The 9439-nt window shown below is 36.8% G+C and overlaps 1 long non-coding RNA gene across 1 annotated transcript; it reads right to left on the bottom strand.

The window, feature by feature from the left end:
* Positions 1-3574: 3574 nt before the first annotated feature.
* Positions 3575-8714, bottom strand: LOC132273505 (uncharacterized). Its single transcript, XR_009470129.1, has 2 exons — positions 8048-8714; positions 3575-5286 (listed from the first exon to the last, which is right to left on the bottom strand). It is a non-coding gene; the product is annotated as an uncharacterized LOC132273505 (long non-coding RNA).
* Positions 8715-9439: the final 725 nt, after the last annotated feature.

The following is a 9439-nucleotide window of genomic DNA, read 5'->3' on the forward strand; positions in this document are numbered from 1 at the left end:
GTATGTATAACATGAGGCCAAGGGCCATTAATTTTAAAGTTCATAAGAATGTTTTTTTTTTAAAACTTGTTTCGGATCATTTGGAATGCATGTATAGCCTTAGTTTGGACCTAACACTTCACCATGCATTGTGGCAGCAATTTTTGCTGCTTTCTGTTTCGTCGTTCGGCTGATTGTTGCTTTCTGTTTCGTCATTCGGTAGTCAGAACGCCTGATCATGAAGGTCAGAATGCCTGACCATGTAAGTCCGAACGCCTGACCATATAAGTCCAACGCCTGACCATGTGAGTTCGAACGCTTGACTATGTAGGTCTGAATGCCTGGCCATGTAGGTCAGAACATCTGACCATGTAAGTTCGAACGCTTGACCATGTAGGTCAGAACACCTGATTATGTAAGTCCGAACGCCTGACCATGTAGGTCAGAACGACCGACCTTGTATGAGTGCCGAATGGGTGCTCAGTGTTGATGAGTGCCGAATGGGTGCTCAGTGTTGATGAGTGCCGAATGGGTGCTTAATATCGATGGATGCCGAACCAGTGCTCGGTGCTTTGGCTTTGGACAAGCGCTCGTCCATGCCTCAGAATATTTCTTTTCTTTTGCTTTGATCATCTTTCGCTTCTGCATTTCGGATCCGTTATCGGGTTATCTTTTGGTCATCACTGACGCACCGGGTTTATAAAACTTAGGCTGTCACATGGCAAATAAGCAAAGATTGTCTAATCAATCAAGTGAGTACCACAACCTATCAAATGAGACTATTAACTATTCAATTAAACCACAATTAATGCACATACAAAAATATAGAGAAATGTACTACTTGCACTCATAAGCATGGATCATCAAACAACAAGAATGGATTGTCCACCTATCTAGGAAATTAAAACAATTACACTACAACTATGCTAATGACATGAAAATTAAACTAATTAAGCTAAGAAGGTGGCACAATCCATCAAGAAATAAGCATAAACCATCAAATAAATCACAAGAGTAATCAATTAAGCATCATGCCTTGACCATCACTAGATTCATAATTTCAACACACATAGACATGCATCAATTTCATAAAATCTAGAGAAAAAACACATGAACATTCATTGTAGTATACATAAACAAATGGATAGTATTAAATGATCAATTGAAAGCATTAATCCATACAAATCATGTAAAAATCACAAGATTTATATTAATTCATGGTTAAAACATCAATTACAACTAAAATCCCCAAAAATCTACAAAAGACTAGGTTTAGGAAGCAAGCCTAGGGGCTATTTCTAGCCCCAAGAGAAAGATTTAGCCACTTATTGTAGTGGCCATGGAACTCTCAAGGGTTAGCTTAAAGGTTGGCATCATCTTATTCCTCCTTGCTTTCTTCATAAAACCCTAGTTCTAAAAAGAAAATATTTCTATAATTGGTAAAATATCAACTAGAGGAACCTTTTACAAATTGGTTCATTTAATCTATATACAAGCCTCTTTGAGTAGGCAACAAATCAGAAATACTGCATTTGATTGGTGGAAATTCGCATCTACAAAAGTTGGTATAGTCCGGGCGCGCTCGGGAATTAGACAGCACACTATCAACAGTCACTTCGATCGATCGAATAGGAATTTGATTGATCCAACACTTGCTTCGATCGATTGAAGCTGACGTGGAAAAGATATTTTGACACCTAGCAACCTTATCCATTGAGCTGGCACCACTTTAATCTTGATCGATTGTAGAAATCTTTGATCGATCGAGACTTCCTTCGATTGATCTAAGTCCCTTCAAGTGCAATTTTTTCTGATTTCTTCCGGATCTTCTCCTTAGCTCCAAAGTTGAGTTAAAAGGCTCTTTTTATCCTGTTTAAACCTTATTGACTTGAAATAGATAAAAACACAAATAAGTACTAAAACATGAAAGTAAGATAGATGATTGGATTAAAATACTCTAACTTAGGTGTTAAAGTGCATCACATTTGAGCACTTATCACACCCCCAAACTTAGATATTGCTAGTCCCTAGCGATGAACTACAAAGAAAAGAAAGAAATAAACATTTAAGTAACTATGAACTAGAAAGCAATGAAATGATAACGGCACTTTTGTAGGAACACGATTGCATTTAGCGTATGCAACAAGCCTTTTAAACCCCTAGGTTACCCTTAGTGAACGAGTGAAATCTCGTAAGGGTTTGCATAAATGATACCCACAAACATTGAGCTCTTTCTCACTAAAGAGGCACCAACATATAAAACAAGCATTGGGAGAAAATTATCTCAAGTATGCAATTTTTCAACCATTTCCAAGCAATCGTCCAAAATCTCAACATCAAGTAAGCAAGTATGGTCCTTCACACATCAAGACAATGTTCATGTAAATCAAAACAACTTTAGAATCCTTTTTAAGTGAACTGGCATCAAATATGTTGCTATCTAAGCCAACCAAAGAAATGACCACATTCGGCCTTAAACTAGCACACAAATCTAGTATCGATCATCAAGACAAAGAATGAACCTTTTATTAAAGCTTTATTCAACTAAGTGCACTTATTCTTTTCACTCTATGTTTTTTTTTTTTTTTTTTTTTAGGATCAAAGATGGAAGCATGGTGCAATGTATTGATTTATTAAACTCTCTAGCAATTCATGAGGTCGAGCGTTAGGTCAATGACTCCCAATCCGAACTGCTTTACGGCACCAGGTGTTTAAACACCCCTAAAGACTTATAAGCTCAAATCAACTAGGTTACAAATCAAAACAATCTCCATTTAATCATTTCTCACTTCTCACCTTTTTGGGAGAAGTCCTCACTTTTTTATTTATTTTTTTAAAACCTTTTTTTTTTTTTTTAACCTAGAGTTTGGGCCCTCTACCTTTCGGCACGAGAAATTCAGTGCTTGGTGAGGCTAAAATCCCGGCTACTTAGTGAAAAGGGTTCGTTATCTACCGTTGTCAAGAATGAAAGCTTTCAATGCACTACTAGCTCAATTGGGATATAACCAAATCAATAGTCAACAAAGCATGTACCCTACAAATGAATGCTAGTGTGCACTTGTGCTAGTGTAGAATCTTAGAGTGAATCTCAAAACAATTACAAAATCAATATGATGTGGACCACAAATGCAAACAAGATATTAATCTTTTGAAAAATTTACTCCTAAATGGCATTCACAAAACATACAAGGAGTATTGGACTCTCAAGTCAAGCGATTTTTAAATTCTAAGTATCATGGTTCTCAAAAGATAAAAATCATGGCTCAAGACTTTCAAATCATACCACATGCATAGAAACTAAGTGCGGCATGTAAAATATGCTAAGATACCCCAAAACTTAATCTGTGCATTATTGTCAATGTGCAAAGAAGTAACAGATAATGAAAAGAGTATACCAAATGGGCGTAGCAAAATGAGACCCGACAACGGAAGCTTAGCTTTGGAAGGCGCACCCCCAAACTTAGATTCTAAAAACGTGTCTAAAAATGGTCACACTAGCAACTGTCAAAGCATATGCATCAATGATATAAATGAGAGATGAAACTGCAAAAATCATGGCATCTAGCAATATAAAGCTCAGAATATCCAAAACCGATATCAAAATCCAAAAATCCATATATATCAAGTAAATCCAAAACCATATATCCAAAAATCAATGTATAGCAAGTGTAGTGTAAAAATAATATCCAAAGTATCCAAAACCAGCGCAAATATCAAGACAGTAAAAAATATCCCAATAATAGCAGTGTATCGAAATGATAGTGTATCAAAGCAGATAATGAGTAATAGAGAGAGAAAATGGTGGAATTAGGGAGTAGGACCCATAGTCATCATGTCAGCAATGTGCTGCAGTATGTCAAACATATCTCGGCTGTGGCGAGTGAGGGATATCGTAAGGTCAATCCCCAATGCCCTAAGCTCTCGCTTCACCTCGGCAATATCTGTCCTCAAATTATTAGACCGCCAAACTAGATCATCGTGCCTCTCTACTAAGTCATCATGTCTCTTTACCAGATCATTATACCGCCTCATGATATCCTCGTGCCGCCGGATCATATCAGCTCTGAAGGAAATGAAGTCTGTGTGCAGCTGAGTGATATCATATTTGTAGCTAGAATCTGTACTACCATGTCGGATCGAGTGTCGGCCTGTGGCATTGGATCTGTAGGAAGGACATGAGAGGGGCCGGCTTGCTCCGATATAATAGGTACATCTGGCTGTGAGGTAGAAGCGGAAGTAGTAATGCGATGCCTCTGTCTGAGAGGTGATCTATCGGCTGCCTCCTCTGTAGCTGCATCATCCTCTGCCCTCTCTTGATCTCGTTTCCTTTTCCTATCTCTGTTCTTTCTGTTCTTGAGGCAAGAATTATAGGTCTTTGTCCACTTGGCCTAGTCAGATGCCCTCCTAGCTCTCTGTACATCAGTCTCTGGAATCTCATCTGGGTCAAAATGATAGCCTTGGTCAATCAGCAGCTGAGTAATCAGGTGGCCATATGGTGAAGGCCAAGCCTCAGCTCTAGAATTATATGTACATATCAGATTCTTCTAGAACTTGTGAATGAGCTCCCAGATGAGCGCAGGAACAAAAATCTAATAACCCTGGCTCAAACAGTATAGAGCCTGAAAAATCCCCTCTCTCCGCTGTGCTATGGCCTGATGGAAGGCATTGAGGTGTAGCACATAATCGATAAACCAGTATCGGGGATCAATGTTAACCTGGTCTGCAAAATGTGTTGCCCTCAAAGGCAGCATATGGAGATAAAGTCACTACCGTGGTCAGCTCGGAGGGAAAAGGTGGAGCGTTGGGATATAATGGATCCTCAGAGTCAACAATTAGTGAAGAGAGATGGGGGCATCGGTATGCAACAACTATGGTCGGGATAGAGATGTCGATCTCTTGGCTTTCTATAGTCATATGCATCAAGAGTCTGTCATCCTCATCCAACCAAAGGTGCTGGAAGAACAATGCAACCACCCAGGGATAAACTACAGTGTCTGCCAGTGTCATGATGGCATTAATGCCCCTATGAGTGAGCTCATTATAAGACCATTTGGTCTACTCCAACTCGAAAAATAGATTGCGGTTAAATCTGTACTCAGGCTTCAGTTTCTTGCGAGAGTAAGAGATAGAAGGTACTTCTTGGATAATAGAACCTTGAGCTTCCATAAGTGATGGCTCTGTATGGATTGTTGCAAATGTTGTAGCAGTAGAAGATGAAGACGAAGAAGACTCTACCTTTGGAGAAGGAGGAGGCTGTGGAGCTCTGCGTACTCTTTTTCTAACAAGAGTCTTCTCTCTGCGCTGTATCTAGAAGAGCAACAAGAATAAATTAGTGCATATGTATAGAATAAGGTAAGTAACTGATAAGAAAACACAAAGCATGCCTGAAGCAAGTAGAAATAGAGAGTAGACAACTAGGATCATGCATGTGCTAGAAATGATCAAGATAGCTTCAAAATTAACATTCAACATGCCTCAGCTAGACAGAATAGATCGAAGCACAATAGCAATCTCAGGGATGCAAGACAATGCAATGATGGCATAGAGGGCAGAAAAATCACTTTTGGAACATTTTGAGCAGAAATAGGATCAAAAGGACATGCATAGGCTATGATGTGCATAAATGATGCAACGTGTATTCACAAACCTAAAACTCAAGAAGATTCTGCAAATTCATGGCCTGTAGACCCTAGGATGACATTGTATCAATTCCTAAGCAAGAATGTCTACAAATTCAGTATTTAAGAGCAAATGGAGTAAGCAGGATAACATGGAGCATATAATCATGGAAAATGTCAACCTAGAACTCAAAAAGCATGCATATCATGTAATAAAGACTAAGTGGAATGCACGATTGCATAATACTTCAATCCAAGGCATGTTATGACACACAAGATAAAGAAATATCCCTTACTCCATTTCAACAAAATCAGCATCCTACGATCACTCATGGCTCGTGACCCCCTCTAACCAATAGATAAGCAGAAAAATGATCGTTTATGGCTCGCGACCCCCTTTAAAGCTTAAATGAACAAAGAATGGTCAAAAACTGAGAATACAAGAAGCTTACCATTTTGGAATCAAAATTAGGACTGGAAAGAACCTCGGTCTCAAGCCATTACTTGGCTTTCAGAAATAGATCACAAGTGTATGATATCAAGCAAATGGCATTTAAACAGACAATTTTCAAGACAAAGCAAACATATTTTTGGGCTTATCTCAAATTGCATTTTAAATTTCAAGTTAAGCTCAAAAAGTGATACTAAGGCCAAAGAATAGTAATTACATCCGAATCATGCTTTTTGAACTCCAAACATCCATTTCCCACCCCCAAACTTGTTCAAAATCAATTCCAAGAAGATATATTCAAAAGATGCACATAAATTCTCAAAACCATCAATGTGACATAAGTGTGTGTGAAATGGTGTATATACAAGCAATAAGTTGCAATTATTCCAAAATGCACACAATTATTCAAATAGGAACACATTTGACAAGTTTCAAGGTCATAAAGTAACAATGGAATCATTTGACTCTAAAAAAGTTGGGTTGAAATGGCAATTCAACTCATTTTTCAAGATAAGTTCAAAATCATGATAAGAAAGGTCAAAAGACATTAAACGTGTGCCCTAACATGATAAGAATTAATAATTTAGCACAAATAAGTTCAAAGGCACTTAGCACATGCAATTGGATGAGAATGAATCAAATGGAACAAGTTTCAACTCAAACAAGGGCATTTTGGTCAACTTTGGACTTTTTCAACACTTTTAGGGCCAAATTGAAATTTTTGAAAATTTTAGAGTCCAAACATTCAAATACATTGTATAAAAGCTTCATAACAAGAATCATGCAATAAATGAATAACAAAAGAAGGAATTAAGTAACTCAACTTCTCATTTCAAAACAAGTTCAAAAATTTTCTTTTTTAACATTTTGAAACCAATAAGTGTGATCACAAATCATTTTAAGCATTTAAGGAACATTTTTCCAAAACAAAGCACTTTAACCGTGAGCTAAAGTCAATTGGAGATCAAAACTTTTCAAAGAGGTCCATTTGAAACACATTTATGCAATTTAAACAAGACTTTTCATTTTCAAGTTCAAAAGCACAAGATTCTAAGTCTAGTCATACTTGCAAGCATTCAAGGCAATTTAAGATCAAACACATCCATGCATTTCATAAGCAACAAATGAAACAAGTCGGGATCTTTATCACAACAATTCAAATTTGCAATGCCATTTCAAGTTCAAAATATCAAGAATTTTTCAAGACAACAAATTTCCAAGCTTTGCATTCTAAATCAACAAACAACTTTTCAATTCGATGACACTTTTAAAGTCCAAATTCAATCAATAAATTCACATTTCAAACAACTTGGATTTTCAAAACAATTTTCCAAAGACTTGAAATTTTTTTTTTCTTTTTTTTTTTGGTGTCAATTCAATTCCAAACTCTTAGCTTCAAAACTCTTTTCCAATTTCAATTCAAGTTTTAAAAAATAAACCACGTGCCTTTTGGAATTTAAATTTAAAGTTTAATTTTTCAAAAATCCGACATGAATTCCCCTTAAAAATGGATAGTCCCAAAATTTTCAAAGGCACAAGCACATACATTCAATCAAATATCAAGTAGCACATAGAGTTCAAATCATATGAAATATATATATCCAACACATCAAAAGGGACACCACCCACAATATCAATCCATAATTCAAAATTTGTCAGTTCTCCTTCTAACTACAACAATCAAACTCCATTCTCCAAATTTTTTTAACAAAGTTTTTCGATCCTCCATTTAACATAATCACAGTTCATGGTCAGTCCAATGGTCCATTATTTTTGTAAATTTTTCATTATTTATTTTTTTTATTTTCATTTTTCAAATTTTCTTTTTATATACACCATTTTCTATTTTCCATTTTCTATTTCTTAATTTTTCTTAATAATAAACATGGAATATGCACAAGAATAAAAATCAACAATAAAAATTAAACAAAAGTGAATTGAAAATAAAAATCAAAAATAAATAAAATAAATGAAATAAAAAAAATTCAAAACAACTTACCCGGGCCAAAGATTGGAAGATAGAGTGAAGAGAGTGAGATTCGGGAAGAATCTAAGCTTTCCGGCCTAACCTTGGTCGGAAATGGTTACCGAAAGCTTGCTAGAGCTTCGCCAGAACGTGCAAAGGTCGCCGGAGATAGAGATCTGGGTCTCCTTGGCCGAAATAGGCGGAGATGACTAAAACGAGAGAATCTGGGAAAAATTCAAGCTAGAGAGAGAAAATGGCTTGGCCCTTGGGCCAAAAGCCTTGCTTGTAAAAATGGAGCTTGTCGGCGCCGGTTTGGGTTGCCTTGGGTTCTCACCGGCAATGAGGAAGATAGTGAGGTTAGGTGGGATTGAGTTTCTGGTTTGCTGGGATGAAGGTTGGGTGGGAGATTGAGGATAAGAGATTGAGAGAACTTGAGAGGGTGAGAGAGGGATCGGGGAGAGAGAATTCGCAGGGAGAGAGAGAAAGAGAAAGAGAGAGAAAATGAAGATATAGAGAAAAAAAGATAAGAGGGGAAGAAAGAGAAAAGAAAAAGAAAAAGAAAAGAAAATAAGTAAAGTAAATAAAATAAAATAAAAAAATGAAATTAGGGTTAAGAACCCAACTGCCAAAACATTTCTCAGAAGTTCAAAAGACGTAATTTCGATTGATCTATCACTTATTTCGATTGATCCAAATGGTTTTCGATCGATTGAGATGAGCTTCAATCGATCGAAATGGAAGATGAAAAGACATAAATTCATAGGGTTCGATCGATTGAAATGGGTCTCGATCGATCGAAGGCACACTAGAAATGCAGAAAATGCAAGAAACTGCCCGAAAACTGATTTTTCAATTTCAACCCATATCTAGACAACGTAAAAAATATCAAAACAAGAAATGAGGGAGGAATATGGTTGGCAAACCCTATGAAGCATTAGTCTTTAACATCTCTAGCAAGACGTTGGGCTCTTTTAGCCCAGATCAAAGATCTTGGTAGACATCCCTTTTTCGGCGAGGTAAATGGAACTTCGAACCCCACCCAACAAACTATTCCCTAAGGAACTTGTTGGATTTGGTTCAAGTGCGTTCAATGGCTCATGTTCAACAAAACTTTTGGGCTTCCATGCCCATTTAACACTAGACTTGAAAACAATATCTTTTGAAAACTCTTTTAAAGGCAAACCATTTGATGTTTCAACACCAAGCAAAGACTTATTCTTTTCAAATTCATTTGCAAAATATTTTTCAACAACACATATATCTACATGTTTGTCCATAGAGTTGGGGGTTAGATTAAAAATGTTCAACTTCACTTTCATGTGACCAAATGAGATCTTCATTATCCATATCCTACAATTGATGTTGGCATTAGTGGTAGCCAAGAAAGGATGACCAAGGATAACGAGAATTTGACTCTTAGGATTT

The sequence above is a fragment of the Cornus florida genome, unplaced genomic scaffold (assembly GCF_030987335.1).
Source record: "Cornus florida cultivar Cherokee Brave unplaced genomic scaffold, ASM3098733v1 CherokeeBrave_3.0.0_Hap2_Chr09, whole genome shotgun sequence".
NCBI lineage: Eukaryota > Viridiplantae > Streptophyta > Magnoliopsida > Cornales > Cornaceae > Cornus > Cornus florida.